Below are 14,252 nucleotides of genomic sequence, written 5' to 3'. Positions count from 1 at the left end.
ATAGATGCAGCCTTTAATGTGTTGCTAGGTTAAAATTGATGACTTCTTGAACTTCAGTAGGCAACTGCCCTCTTGATTTTGGATTTAATTTCTTTATTACAGGGGCGCATTTATGAAGACAGAGTCATGTTCAGGTACTTTGCTTGATGGAGGAAGCTCATTTCGGACTCTGTTATCTGCTCACCTGGAAAGGTCTGCTGTACTACTACAAGAGAGAAGTAGAGTCTGGAAGAAGGGACAATTTTATGATGCTTTGGAAGATAATGTTTTTTTTTCTTTGAAATCGAAATGAATCAGAATATCAGTGCAAAAGACAAACTCTTGGTTTGGTTTAAAGAGATATGGTTTTAAAACAGACAACATGTAGAAAACAGGTGTTTCTCACTTTTGGAAAAGAATGGACCGCGGGTAATATTTTACTAGTTGCAGTGCTGAGCTCACTGGGTTAAAGTCCTGCAGTGTCACACCAGGGCCAGTGGCGCAATGGATAACGCGTCTGACTACGGATTAGGAGATTGTAAATTCGACTCCTGGCTGGCTCGGGTCGTTTTTAAACGCATCAGGCTACTCCCTTAGTAGCCTGTGCTACTTACTGCATTGTAATCGTACCCAGTAAGAGATTTCCTTCATGTAAATGAACTGCACCTGACAGCTTTAGAAAAACACCTGGGCTCAGTACGGTGCTGAGAGCTCAGCGTTGCTGTTGTTCTAATTAGAACGCACTGCATCGGCTATGAACCCGAACTTTTCAATTATTCCGATCAGTAAGTCAACACGTAGTCCACATGAAGGTAGGAATATTCTCTTGTCTGTCTCTTGTTTGTATAGAACTGAATGTCCCTGACAATGTACTGTTAGTTTTAATTGAAGAACGGCATTTGTGTTCAAATATACCAGACAAGTTTACGTAACTGCTCATGCGACACTCAGTTGTAATTAGTCAAGAAATAAAGTCGAACAACAGCTGCGGGTTTGATTCTGAACGTATCAGATTGCAGCGCGTTTTACTTCCATTGACAAATGATAGAGATTCGAAGAGAGATCCTTCAGACCAGCAAGCAAACCCACGGCTATTTCGGTTTTCTATCTAGGCAACGTTGGTGTCTGCAATAGCATACATGAAAGCGTGATGCAATTTCTGTGGCTACATTTGTTGCACGTCATGCACAGTAAGAGTGTTTCTAACACCAAATAAAAAGTCAACAATTAGCGATCACGCCCTTCTCCTCAGTTAACCCACTGAAACCCTTGCTGTTAACAGTTCTTTACTGCGTGCTTTACCAGCACCTACATATCGTGTCGGTTCTTTCAGCTTTATTCATTAGGTTTTCAAAGGTATAAGTAGAGCACCAGAGGTGCGAACGCAAAATGTGTGGTTATCTGAAGAATTGATTTCAATGGCAGCGGGTCCAAGCGATTTCGCGTTGTTATAGTACCAGGAAAGGAGAAGCGGCACTTCGCCTCTGCCGTGCAGGCACAAGGCGACGTGCGGCAGACGCCGGAGTCGGCAGGTTTCGAACCTGCGCGGGGAAGCCCCAACGCATTTCGAGCCCATCGCCTTAACCACTCGAGCACGACAAATGCGAACTCGCCGCCGCCGTATTCCTCCTATAATCAAACACGGACTGCGAGGTGGCTGCGGAAACCTTTTTAAAGTTGCTCTCCGTTAAAAAAAAATACCTTTCACAAGATTCGTGCCGGCAGACAGACACGCCTCAGAGGGTTTAAGGCTGGCTTCACGTTCAAATGATAAAGTCCCCCAGTCCGGATGTCAAAACGCAACTTTGGCAGACAGAAAAAAACATCAACAAACCAAAAATGTGGACAAGGATTTTACAAGCTGCACCACACTGCACTTTCAAAAGCATTTACATTCGTGTTAGACGCAGGAATTGCCTTTGATTTGCGCGCTTACGAACGCCATGGAAAACGAAACAAAACTAAAGCCCTCAGCTCCTGCACTTGATTATAGTCCCGTTACGTGTCGAAGCAGGAATTTACGTCATCCTACCACTGTAACACGGGGAATAGAGGGAAATGAGCACAAGCTACGAATTGTCTCAATCACTCCCTACAGTAGTAAGACGCCTGGAAGCGTGCACCCCCATCATTAATCTTTGCGCATCTGTGCAAGGTAAACTCTGTAGCAGTCTCTGAAACGGCTCAAAGGAAACACGTGATTGATTCCATGTGCATCTGGGGTTCATTTCTTATTTACATTTAATTCAAGGGAAAGGCTTGGGTCAGTTTCAGACGGCCTCCAACAGCGAGATTCAAGCGCCCCACCTTCAGCCCAATCTGCGCCGCCAGAACGCCAACGGCTCCTCTGGTCTCCGGGGTGCGGTTGTGACCCCGTAACCTAAAGTGTTGGTGGCAGACAAATGGAGACTAACAGGTGATGTCCTAGGACATGACTACATTGTGACACTCGGTGGGGATGGTGACCATTGCTTGGAAAAGAGTGCGAGGCCCCTTTAGAAAAACATTTTGTTAACAGGCATTCTGCCTTAGTCCAAACACCTATAGCTCGCAAAGCGCATGCTATTAGACAGGCACCTCTGCAAGACCTTAAGAGTCTCTTAAACTAGTGATAGTAAGGTGTTCCCAATGGGCGATGTTTGGCTTTCAAATCATCTCTCTGTGGAAGCGCCGAGATGCAGCTGTTTAAGGCTTAGAAGCAGCTGACTGTTTCACTACCTAGCGGATTACTGTCAGTCAGGGAGCTCAGAGGTGAAAAGCCTGTCTGAGAGACAATTCGCCGTCGATCAGTTCAATATGTTCCGTACCAGCTCGGCGCACCTGAGATCATCTTGGTAGCCGTGTAGCTCAGATGAGTGAGAGCGTGTGTGTGTGCACCACCGTGATTGGATGCCGGTCCTTCTCAGGTCACAGTAAACCTTCTGCTGCCTAACTTTCCTAATTTTGGGGATCCCTTTGAAAAAGCAAAGGAAAAAAAAAAACTGGCTCTTCATCAGCGTGATCGACCCAACCCAGTGTGTCCCAGTGGCCTAATGGATAAGGCACTGGCCTTCTAAGCCAGGGATTGTGGGTTCGAGTCCCATCTGGGGTGCTCCTGTCCCATTTTGAGCGTACAAATGTCCTTGTGATTTGCAAAGCTGCAACCCCACCTTACTCAGTGAGCGTCTCTGCTTTTCTCTCACATACAGTTGGGAGAAAAACTTTTGTAAACAGCCCTTCGGAATGATGTGGATTTCTGCATGAATGGCTCCTAACATGTGATCTTATCTTTATCTAAGTCATAATAATCAATAAAGAGAGTCTGATTTAACAAACAACACACGCCCAACATTTGACATTGCTGTTTTAACAAAACAGCCTCCGCCATGCTTCCCAGGTGGGATGAGGTTTTGGAGTTGGTATGCAGTGTTTTGTTATCTCCAAACATAACGCTGTGCACATTTACCAACAAGTTCAACTTTTGTCACGTCTGTCCACAGAACATTGTTCCAGGAGTTGCTGTGGAACATCCATGTGGTCTTTAGCAAACTTGAGAGGGGCAGTGGTGGTTTTTTTTGGGGGGAGAGCAGTGGTTTCCTCCATGGTGACCTCGCATGATCACCACTCCTGTTCAGATTTTTTCTTATGGTGGACTCATGAACACAGACGTAAGACAAAGTCAACCACCTGTTCGCTAGATCCCATCCCCACTCAGCTAGTCAAAGATTCCCTCGAAGGACTGGCAGGACCTATAATTAGTATGATGAATGCATCGCTTGCGTCAGGCGTTGTACCTGATCAATTTAAGGTAGCGGTTGTTAGACCGCTCCTTAAGAAGTCAAATTTGGATCCACAAGTTCTTAACAACTACAGGCCTGTCTCAAAGGTCCCATTTCAATCTAAAAGTCTTGGGAGAATAGTTGTTGCCCAACGTCAATCGTATCTGGATTCAAATAATATACTTGAGAAATTTCAGTCTGGTTTCTGAAACTGCATTAACAAGAGTCGTAAATGATATTCTCTTAGCTACTGATGCGGGGAATGCAACAGTGCTTGTGCTTTTAGATCTTAGAGCTGCCTTTGACACGGTTGACCTCTCTGTTTTGTTACACAGGCTTGAGTTTGAGGTTGGCTTATCTGGAACCGTCCTTCAGTGGTTTACTTCACATTTTACTCATCGTTTTCATTATGTTCAAATATCTAATAATTGTACTGCTTCATCAATGTCACCAGTTCAATTTGGGGTACCAGAAGATCAGTGCTGGGACCAATATTGCTCTCTCTCTCTACATGCTGCTGATAGGTAGGATAATATGAAAAAATAATATGAACTTTCATTCATATGCTGATGACACTCAAATAAACATTTTGTTTACACCAAACGACAACTCTTCTATTATCAGTTTAGTTAAATGCATTAAGGAAGGAAATACTTGGATGTGTGAAAACTTTTTGTTACTCAACTCTGAGAAAACTGAGGATCTGTTGATCGGAGGCAACAATACTGATAGGACTACTATAACTTCAGCACTTAACTCAGAGGATTTAAACATTTGCCTCAAAGAGACAGCACGTTACCTAGGCGGCATATTAGACACAAGGCTCTTAACAACTTGCATTGTTAAGTGCCTTGGGACAACCTTGTTGTGAAAGGCGCTATATAGAAATACATTGATTTGAATTGAATTGACAATGTAAAATGTTGTGTGTGTTGTTTGTTAAACAAGACTGTCTTTATTTATCAAAAAATAAAAGGAATTTGCTAGGAATGCAAACGTTAGGTTGCGCTTCTTCATGCTGCATCGTCGGCATGAGTGGAGCTTTTTAAACGTCTGTACTTACTGTGCCCCATAAGAAATCGTTTGTCCCCGTTCAAAAGAGATTGTGCGATGTCCTGCAGTGTTCGCAAAGTAAACCTTTGACAGTTTGAAAAGAGGAATTTATTCTGCTTCCTGTGCGTGCAGTAGTTACAAAGTTGAACGTCTTTACACGATTTGCTGCAGTTTTCAGTGGGCGGGCTTTGTCAGATGGCTTGGAAAAACGCACTGTGTTTCGGCTCGGGAAACATCATGAGAAGTGTCCTGCATGTTTTCTGTGTATAGCTGTCTTTTAACGCATACAGAATTCATTCGAAATCATTGATTTCTCCAATTAACAAGGGTCCCTTAAAAGATGAGTCAAAGTAACGTCTAATCGGATTAGTTTCCTTAGAGCTGGTTCAGAGTTTGCTCAAGAGTTTACCTTACACAGATGCGCAAAGAAGAATGTTGGGGGTGCATGCTTCAAGGTGCCTTACAGCTGTAGGGAGTGATTCGAGATTCGAGACGATTCGTGCCGTGTGCTCGTTCCCATATACCGTACGCCCCGGGGTGCAGTGCTAGGATGACGTAAAATACCGCTCGGGCACGTAACGGCGTTATATGCAAGTGCGGGACGTGAGGGTTTTCGTTTGTTCATTTTGTTTTGTTTTGCTCTGCTTTGCTTTGTTTCTTGGTCAAGAGGCGTAAGGTAAGTCGTAATCCAGGGAGAACACTGGTGGCAAACAGTCCGAGGTGAGAGGCGAGGTCCAAAGTCGAAAAGTTAGAAGGGGAGTCCAATATCCAGAATAAACGAGGTAATGGAAAAAACGCCAGGTAGAGCTCTCAAGGAGTAGACTCAATACCAGCGGGAAGCAGATAAAGATGGTAAAAATAGCACTGCGTACCGCACGGTGGAGTGTGTGCAGGTGGGTAAACTCGTGCGGCGGCGTTTGTTAATAATCACCCGCTGCTGGTGCTGTTTAGATTGCTTAAGAGTTGGTCTTAACTGCCTGGCGGTCATGACAAGCTCCTCTTTAAGCTGTGGTTTAGTTTTGCATTCATGTGTTTCTAGAGCAGTTATTTATGGGGGTGGGTGGGTCTTTCACAGAGGCTCAGGACAAATCCCCTGCATGAAAGTCTACTGTGTGCGTTCAAACAGTCACAGGTTAAGAGCCAGGCAGGAGGACAATGGACAGAAGAAGCAACGAACTAAAAATAAAAGAACGAATATGAAAAAGCCACCATCTTTTTCTTTTTGACATTTTCCGACTTTCATGCAAGCCAGGACAAAGTTGCTCGTAGCTACTTGTGGATTCAAATACTCTATCGAGTGCTTTGATGAGTTTTTGCAATTTGATTGTCGTCCTGTCAGCCTGTTTCTGTTTTTTTTTTCAATCTAGTGATGGAAAGTAAGAGGGAAATGATGGAGCAATCAATAACCGCTCCGGAAAAATGGCAGAAAGAAATGGCCCGTCACTAAGGACATTTGTGAAGCAGAGGAGTGACATCACCACAAAGGCGACTTATTCTGCTGATCGTTTTGGTGAATAATGATTGAGGCGTGTTAAGAGAAAGGTAGCTGCGTCAGCATGCTTAGGCTGCAAAGGATAAAGCAAAGGTTTACTCCATGCTGAAAAGAGAAGAAAAGAAGCACAACGTTTCGGCTGTGGAGCCTTCTGCGCCATCTTCTTTAGCAATGGTGATGATGTTTACATTGGAAAAACTGAGACACGCATACTGGAGGGGCTTGAACCACCAACTTTTCAGCACCACAGAGTCTGACAGTCTTTTGTGCGCCCTACATTTGCAGGTTTATGGTCAAAGAAAACAATCACTTGCACTTCTTGCAGCCGGCAATCTTTTTCCACTGACAACCAAGAAATGGATTTCATCTTTCACAAGCTGTATGGATTTCTTCAAAAACAAGTTATTCCAGAAAGGAAATGAATTCTTGCATTAAACTGAACCAAGCTGTACATGTTTGTCTGAAATGAGATATGCGGCACAACAAGACACGGAGAGAGGCACCGCTGGTATTCAGACCCAGGATCGCCTGCTTACTAGGCGGGCACTTTAAGCCACTAGGGAACAGCGCCAGCAGAGCACCGTGCTTTTACAGACACTTGGACACATCTGCGTTCGGTGTGCACTTAATCTGCTCTCTGAGCCCGTTGCCTCCGTCCCATTTAATAGCAGAACTGACGCCAAGAGAAATGATGAGAAATGGCATTTATCGGGCACTTCTCATGTCCAAGGAGCTCAATGCCCTTGACACCTCCCCAAGGCGACAGAGCTGTGCATTCTTTGGCGACAACATTTTTTCTTTTGTTTAATTTCTATACTTATTGATAGAATAAAAACGATATGTCATGTACTGTAAGGGAAATGTCTCTTTTCATGGGGAAAGCTAGCACCAGCAAATGTTGTGTTTAGAAGAAGTGATTTAACATGACACGTGACCTAATTTACCGGAGCAAAAGCTCACCCAGCAAGCCCTGCTTTACTTCTACAGGAGAGAAGTACTGTAGAGTCTGCAAGATGTTCAGCTGGGTAGCTACGTCAGCATGCCTCGGCTGCAAAGGAACAAGTAATAGGTTTATTGCATGCTGAAAAGAGAAGAACGGAAACACAGCGTTTCGGCCGTGAGGTCTTCTCACACCTGAAGAAGCCTCACACCTGTAAAAGGCTCCATGGTTTTCTTTCTTCTCTTTTCAACATGGAATACACCTATTGTCTGCAAGATGTGACAATTTCACGGTGTTTTGGAAGAAAACCTTTTTTCTTTGAATTCAAAATCAATCAGAATTTCAGCACGACACACCAACACTTTTTCTGTTTTAAGGAGATGATATTTTAAACCTGATAAAAATAGTAGGAAACACAAGTTTCTTGCTGTGAAAATTTAGATGGGGAAGTGTACTACTGGTAGCAGTGTAGAGCTCTCTGTGGTGGAATGCAAACACATGTTCTATGGGCCAGTGGCGTAATGGATTACGCGTCTGACTTCGGATCAGAAGATTGTAGGTTCGAGTCCTGCCTGGTTCGTGAGGCTTTTAAACCTCTCAGGTTCCTCGGTAACAGGTTGCCGTCATGTATATGAACTATAGAAAAGCATCTGCCACAACCCGTAAATTAGCACGCAAGTGCGGGCTAGTTAACACAGAACTGTATGGAGATCATCTCCAGCTCCGAGCTCAATTGCAATGAAAAAACATGCAGAACAGAACTGGAGAGCAGCTGAATTTGTGCTCAGTAGGGTGGGGAGGACTCAGCATTGCTATTGTTCTAATTGGCATGAACTGCAGGGGATCTGAATCAGAACACGTCACTTAGTTCGATCATTGCGTCAATATGTAGGCCACGTTAATATAGAATTATTACTTTGTCTGTCTCGTCTTTGTATATAGGTGAATGTCCCTGACAATTTCATGTTAGTTTTTAAGAACGACATTGGTGCTAATATATACATATATAGCATATAAGGAACACGTAAAAGTTTAGTCCATGTTGAAAAGATAAGAAAACCGCCACAACGTTTCATCTCGGAATAAATCTTTACTTGTTGTTTTGCAGCCTACCCATTCTGACCTAACTCCTCCCTTGAAATTCCCTAACAGATAAGGGTACGTAACGGCTCATGCGATGCTCAGTTGCAATTTGTCCCAAAACAAACAAGAACAGCAGCTGAGGGTTTGAGTTTGAACATGCACTGTATTAAAGCAGCTTTTATTTCCATTGATAAATGCTAGATATTCCTACAGAGATTCTCCAGGTGAGTAAGCGATTCCTGTTTCTGTTTCTATTTCTGTTTCATATATATATATACAGTATATATACAGTATTGTACTATTATTATATAATTGTTACACTGTGGCTGTGTTGTGTGTGTTAAGCTGCTGTTGCACTGCAATTTCCCTCACGGGATCAATAAAGTATCCATCTATAAGAAGACATTACCAACAACGACCACAAGATGGAGATATTGTCTAGACATTACCAACAACGACCACAAGATGGAGATATTGTCCAAAGAGGCAAGAAGGGCAAAGCCGCGATAAGGTAAAATCATTTTTTGTAAGAGATTGCTGTCAGAATGCACATCCGTATCCCAAACAGAATCTCTAGTAAAATATGATCATTTGTGAAACAGGCAATTGAGTGTCTGCTACAATATGATTGCTACAGATGCAGCCATTCAAAATGCGCGGGCGTACGCTGTACGCAGTCTACCACAAGTTACCGGTAAATACCGCGAGTTACCGGTAAATACCGCTAGCAAAATAATAGTATCCGGAATTTCCGCAAGGTGGAGCTAATAAAGCTCAACTTCTCATGTTTGAGCTGTAGCCATCAAAGTCTTTAATGAAGATATTACTAATAGTATTAATAATAAATGAACTTGGACAAGCTGTAAACTCAAAGTATTGCCCTGGTCCACATTATTTTTTTCATTGCCCGTCTTTGTAAAAGTAACACCACAGCATTTCGCAATCACGCATTTTTTTCCAATCATGCAAAGTACAGTAATTTTTGAGAATCGATTCACCATGCCTTTCACATGCTCATAAAAGAGGTTGATTTAGGAACATAAACATATTACCGTATGCAAACTGTACTGTATACAGTTTGTATATGTATATGTATATGTATATTTAATGTCTTAACTGTGCCCGTTTAAGTATTGAATATTTATATGGAATTTTACCACTGAAGGGAAATCTTAGTGCCTGAGCATAAAAAGAATAGCAGCATACTGGAACACGTGTGAAGGCCATAAACGATATTAATTTTGGAACATAAACATACAGTATATGGCTGGTCTCGGTACTTTAAAGAAAACATACACGAAACATGGTTTCATTATGACCAGAATCGGTCTTGAGATATTTTTAACTTGATTTACAGTATTTGAGAGGTATGTCTTGAAACCGATACTACGTAAATACTCCTCACGTATATGTTTCTAGGTTCTGAAGCTGAAGCTCCTGAAGCTGTGCAGCCACGCACTCTGGTTTCTCTTCATCTCGTACAAATCTTTCGCCTTTTACTAAAGATTTCTGTGGAGAGGAGCATGAACGAGTTCCATGCAATTTTTGTGCTTCCCTGCCTTCGGGTGGGGCGCAGCCTGGCTGGTCAAAGAGAGAAAACAAAAACGCTCGCAATCGGTCTTGTTATGGCGATTGTGGCAGTCTGCTCCGCGAGTCCTCGGTCTCCGGCCGTCTGATTGGCGCTCTTTTCTTTGGGGGTTGGGAAGTGTCCAGCCGCAGGGGATCTTGGGACCTCGCTTTGCATAGCGGCTTCCCAGAGTGCGTCGTTTCCGGCACAGTGTGGCCGGGTGTTTTCCGAGTTATCGCACGGATTGGTCACGCTCGCAAGCCGTGAGCCGCAGGCGATGAGCCCGGAGCTGAACGGGCCCCACTGGCTAGTTTGTAAGGCCAGGTGCATTGCCAACCACGACCGGCAGCGCAGAGGCTTTGAAGGCGGCCTGGGCTCCTGCAGCTGTGCAGCCACGCACTCTGGTTTCTCTTCATCTCGTACAAATCTTTCGCCTTTTACTAAAGATTTCCGTGGAGAGGGGCATGAATGCGTTCCATGCAATTTTTGTGCTTCCCTGCCTTTGGGTGGGGCGCAGCCTGGCTGGTCAAAGAGAGAAAACAAAAACACCCGCAATCGGTCTTGTTATGGCGATTGTGGCAGTCTGCTCCGCGAGTCCACGGTCTCCGGCCGTCTGATTGGCGCTCTTTTCTTTGGGGGGCGGGAAGTGTCCGGCCGCAGGGGATCTTGGGACCTCGCTTTGCATAGCGGCTTCCCAGAGTGCGTCATTTCCGGCACAGTGTGGCCGGGTGTTTTCCGAGTTATCGCACGGATTCGGCACGCTCGCAAGCCGTGAGCCGCAGGCGATGAGCCCGGAGCTGAACGGGCCCCACTGGCTCGTTTGTAAGGCCAGGTGTATTGCCAACCACGACCGGCAGGGCAGAGGCTTTGAAGGTGGCCTGGGCTCCTGCAGCTGTGCAGCCACGCACTCTGGTTTCTCTTCATCTCGTACAAATCTTTCGCCTTTTACTAAAGATTTCCGTGGAGAGGAGCATGAACGAGTTCCATGCAATTTTTGTGCTTCCCTGCCTTCGGGTGGGGCGCAGCCTGGCTGGTCAAAGAGAGAAAACAAAAACGCTCGCAATCGGTCTTGTTATGGCGATTGTGGCAGTCTGCTCCGCGAGTCCACGGTCTCTGGCCGTCTGATTGGCGCTCTTTTCTTTGGGGGGCGGGAAGTGTCCGGCCGCAGGGGATCTTGGGACCTCGCTTTGCATAGCGGCTTCCCAGAGTGCGTCGTTTCTGGCACAGTGTGGCCGGGTGTTTTCCGAGTTATCGCACGGATTCGGCACGCTCGCAAGCCGTGAGCCGCAGGCGATGAGCCCGGAGCTGAACGGGCCCCACTGGCTCGTTTGTAAGGCCAGGTGTATTGCAAACCACGACCGGCAGGGCAGAGGCCTTGAAGGCGGCCTGGGCTCCTGCAGCTGTGCAGCCACGCACTCTGGTTTCTCTTCATCTCGTACAAATCTTTCGCCTTTTACTAAAGATTTCCGTGGAGAGGAGCATGAATGAGTTCCATGCAATTTTTGTGCATCCCTGCCTTCGGGTGGGGCGCAGCCTGGCTGGTCAAAGAGAGAAAACAAAAACGCTCGCAATCGGTCTTGTTATGGCGATTGTGGCAGTCTGCTCCGCGAGTCCTCGGTCTCCGGCCGTCTGATTGGCGCTCTTTTCTTTGGGGGTTGGGAAGTGTCCGGCTGCAGGGGATCTTGGGACCTCGCTTTGCATAGCGGCTTCCCAGAGTGCGTCGTTTCCGGCACAGTGTGGCCGGGTGTTTTCCGAGTTATCGCACGGATTGGTCACGCTCGCAAGCCGTGAGCCGCAGGCGATGAGCCCGGAGCTGAACGGGCCCCACTGGCTAGTTTGTAAGGCCAGGTGCATTGCCAACCACGACCGGCAGCGCAGAGGCTTTGAAGGCGGCCTGGGCTCCTGCAGCTTTGCAGCCACGCACTCTGGTTTTTCTTCATCTCGTACAAATCTTTCGCCTTTTACTAAAGATTTCCGTGGAGAGGAGCATGAATGAGTTCCATGCAATTTTTGTGCTTCCCTGCCTTCGGGTGGGGTGCAGCCTGGCTGGTCAAAGAGAGAAAACAAAAACGCTCGCAATCGGTCTTGTTATGGCGATTGTGGCAGTCTGCTCCGCGAGTCCACGGTCTCCGGCGTCTGATTGGCGCTCTTTTCTTTGGGGGGCGGGAAGTGTCCGGCCGCAGGGGATCTTGGGACCTCGCTTTGCATAGCGGCTTCCCAGAGTGCGTCGTTTCCGGCACAGTGTGGCCGGGTGTTTTCCGAGTTATCGCATGGATTGGGCACGCTCGCAAGCCGTGAGCCGCAGGCGATGAGCCCGGAGCTGAACGGGCCCCACTGGCTCGTTTGTAAGGCCAGGTGTATTGCCAACCACGACCGGCAGGGCAGAGGCTTTGAAGGCGGCCTGGGCTCCTGCAGCTGTGCAGCCACGCACTCTGGTTTCTCTTCATCTCGTACAAATCTTTCGCCTTTTACTAAAGATTTCCGTGGAGAGGAGCATGAATGAGTTCCATGCAATTTTTGTGCTTCCCTGCCTTTTGGTGGGGCGCAGCCTGGCTGGTCAAAGAGAGAAAACAAAAACGCTCGCAATCGGTCTTGTTATGGCGATTGTGGCAGTCTGCTCCGCGAGTCCTCGGTCTCCGGCCGTCTGATTGGCGCTCTTTTCTTTGGGGGTTGGGAAGTGTCCGGCCGCAGGGGATCTTGGGACCTCGCTTTGCATAGCGGCTTCCCAGAGTGCGTCGTTTCCGGCACAGTGTGGCCGGGTGTTTTCCGAGTTATCGCACGGATTGGTCACGCTCGCAAGCCGTGAGCCGCAGGCGATGAGCCCGGAGCTGAACGGGCCCCACTGGCTAGTTTGTAAGGCCAGGTGCATTGCCAACCACGACCGGCAGCGCAGAGGCTTTGAAGGCGGCCTGGGCTCCTGCAGCTGTGCAGCCACGCACTCTGGTTTCTCTTCATCTCGTACAAATCTTTCGCCTTTTACTAAAGATTTCCGTGGAGAGAAGCATGAACGAGTTCCATGCAATTTTTGTGCTTCCCTGCCTTCGGGTGGGGCGCAGCCTGGCTGGTCAAAGAGAGAAAACAAAAACGCTCGCAATCGGTCTTGTTATGGCGATTGTGGCAGTCTGCTCCGCGAGTCCACGGTCTCCGGCCGTCTGATTGGCGCTCTTTTCTTTGGGGGGCGGGAAGTGTCCGGCCGCAGGGGATCTTGGGACCTCGCTTTGCATAGCGGCTTCCCAGAGTGCGTCGTTTCCGGCACAGTGTGGCCGGGTGTTTTCCGAGTTATCGCACGGATTGGGCACGCTCGCAAGCCGTGAGCCGCAGGCGATGAGCCCGGAGCTGAACGGGCCCCACTGGCTCGTTTGTAAGGCCAGGTGTATTGCCAACCACGACCGGCAGGGCAGAGGCCTTGAAGGCGGCCTGGGCTCCTGCACAGCACCCACCCACTGTGTCCCACAGCACCACAGCGCCGACACACCTTTGGTTGTCCCACATAAAAAACATAGCCATTGCAGGCGCCCAGCTGGATTGTAGAGGGCAGGTGCCTTAAGCCTCCATTTACATTGTCCGGTAGCAAGCGAACCTCGAATTTCCTTGCTCCTGTTTTTATACCGTCAACATCTCTAACCTCAGTTCCATGGTGGACGGTGCAGTACTGCTTAAGCCAGGTGTGAATGTCCTCCGTCTTTGCCATTTCCGAGAACATAACAACATGCACCGTTTTCCTCTCTCTCTGTGTCAGAGGCTGCAAGTTGATCTTCTCAAGGGCAGGAACTTTCCCTCTTTTTGCCTCAAACACATCCACACATTGTTCAAACAGAGAATAGGTAGCAAAAACAACCTCAAATTCTTTCTGACCTGGGAGAGCGAAGATGAAATCCAAGTGCCGAGGTTCAAAGCCAAGTTCCTTCTGTAACACTTTTCTGCTGAACTGCATACGATCCATGAAGAGGTCATCCAAAAGCTCAAAACGTACAGCATTCTTGCGGGATCCAAAGGTTGCCATCTCAAACTGCAAAACAAACACTGCTTCCACAAAACAAGAAAACAATCCAACTACAGGCTGATCAAGGTATCTCCCCTGCCAGGTAAGCTGAGAGCCACTGGCTCGTTTGTAAGGCCAGGTGCATTGACAACCACGACTGGCAGGGCAGAGGACTTGAAGGCGGCCTGGGCTCCTGCAGCTGTCCAGCCACGCACTCTGGTTTCTCTTCATCTCGTACAAATCTTTTGCCTTTTACTAAAGATTTCCATGGAGAGGAGCATGAATGAGTTCCATACAATTTTTGTGCTTCCCTGCCTTCGGGTGGGGCGCAGCTGGGCTGGTCAAAGAGAGAAAACAAAACCGCTCACAATCGCTCTTACAATGCAGTAAGTAGCACA

The 14,252-nt window shown here is 47.0% G+C and overlaps 10 non-coding genes across 10 annotated transcripts; all 10 read left to right on the top strand.

Moving 5' to 3' along the window:
- Positions 1-2,997: 2,997 nt before the first annotated feature.
- Positions 2,998-3,070, top strand: trnar-ucu (transfer RNA arginine (anticodon UCU)). Its single transcript has one exon. It is a non-coding gene; the product is annotated as a tRNA-Arg (tRNA).
- Positions 3,071-7,729: 4,659 nt separating this feature from the next.
- trnar-ucg (transfer RNA arginine (anticodon UCG)) lies at positions 7,730-7,802 on the top strand. The gene has a single exon. It is a non-coding gene; the product is annotated as a tRNA-Arg (tRNA).
- Positions 7,803-9,760: 1,958 nt separating this feature from the next.
- On the top strand, positions 9,761-9,877 carry LOC138234890 (U5 spliceosomal RNA). Its single transcript, XR_011187965.1, has one exon. It is a non-coding gene; the product is annotated as a U5 spliceosomal RNA (small nuclear RNA).
- A 391-nt stretch (positions 9,878-10,268) lies between these two features.
- Positions 10,269-10,385, top strand: LOC138234888 (U5 spliceosomal RNA). The gene has a single exon (XR_011187963.1). It is a non-coding gene; the product is annotated as a U5 spliceosomal RNA (small nuclear RNA).
- A 391-nt stretch (positions 10,386-10,776) lies between these two features.
- LOC138234875 (U5 spliceosomal RNA) lies at positions 10,777-10,893 on the top strand. The gene has a single exon (XR_011187950.1). It is a non-coding gene; the product is annotated as a U5 spliceosomal RNA (small nuclear RNA).
- Positions 10,894-11,284: 391 nt separating this feature from the next.
- LOC138234872 (U5 spliceosomal RNA) lies at positions 11,285-11,401 on the top strand. Its single transcript, XR_011187947.1, has one exon. It is a non-coding gene; the product is annotated as a U5 spliceosomal RNA (small nuclear RNA).
- Positions 11,402-11,792: 391 nt separating this feature from the next.
- Positions 11,793-11,909, top strand: LOC138234885 (U5 spliceosomal RNA). The gene has a single exon (XR_011187960.1). It is a non-coding gene; the product is annotated as a U5 spliceosomal RNA (small nuclear RNA).
- A 390-nt stretch (positions 11,910-12,299) lies between these two features.
- On the top strand, positions 12,300-12,416 carry LOC138234871 (U5 spliceosomal RNA). The gene has a single exon (XR_011187946.1). It is a non-coding gene; the product is annotated as a U5 spliceosomal RNA (small nuclear RNA).
- A 391-nt stretch (positions 12,417-12,807) lies between these two features.
- Positions 12,808-12,924, top strand: LOC138234874 (U5 spliceosomal RNA). The gene has a single exon (XR_011187949.1). It is a non-coding gene; the product is annotated as a U5 spliceosomal RNA (small nuclear RNA).
- Positions 12,925-14,065: 1,141 nt separating this feature from the next.
- On the top strand, positions 14,066-14,182 carry LOC138234882 (U5 spliceosomal RNA). The gene has a single exon (XR_011187957.1). It is a non-coding gene; the product is annotated as a U5 spliceosomal RNA (small nuclear RNA).
- The last annotated feature ends 70 nt before the right edge of the window (positions 14,183-14,252 follow it).

This window comes from Lepisosteus oculatus, unplaced genomic scaffold, assembly GCF_040954835.1.
Source record: "Lepisosteus oculatus isolate fLepOcu1 unplaced genomic scaffold, fLepOcu1.hap2 HAP2_SCAFFOLD_76, whole genome shotgun sequence".
Classification (NCBI taxonomy): domain Eukaryota; kingdom Metazoa; phylum Chordata; class Actinopteri; order Semionotiformes; family Lepisosteidae; genus Lepisosteus; species Lepisosteus oculatus.
This window is presented reverse-complemented; position numbering and strand designations above follow the sequence as displayed.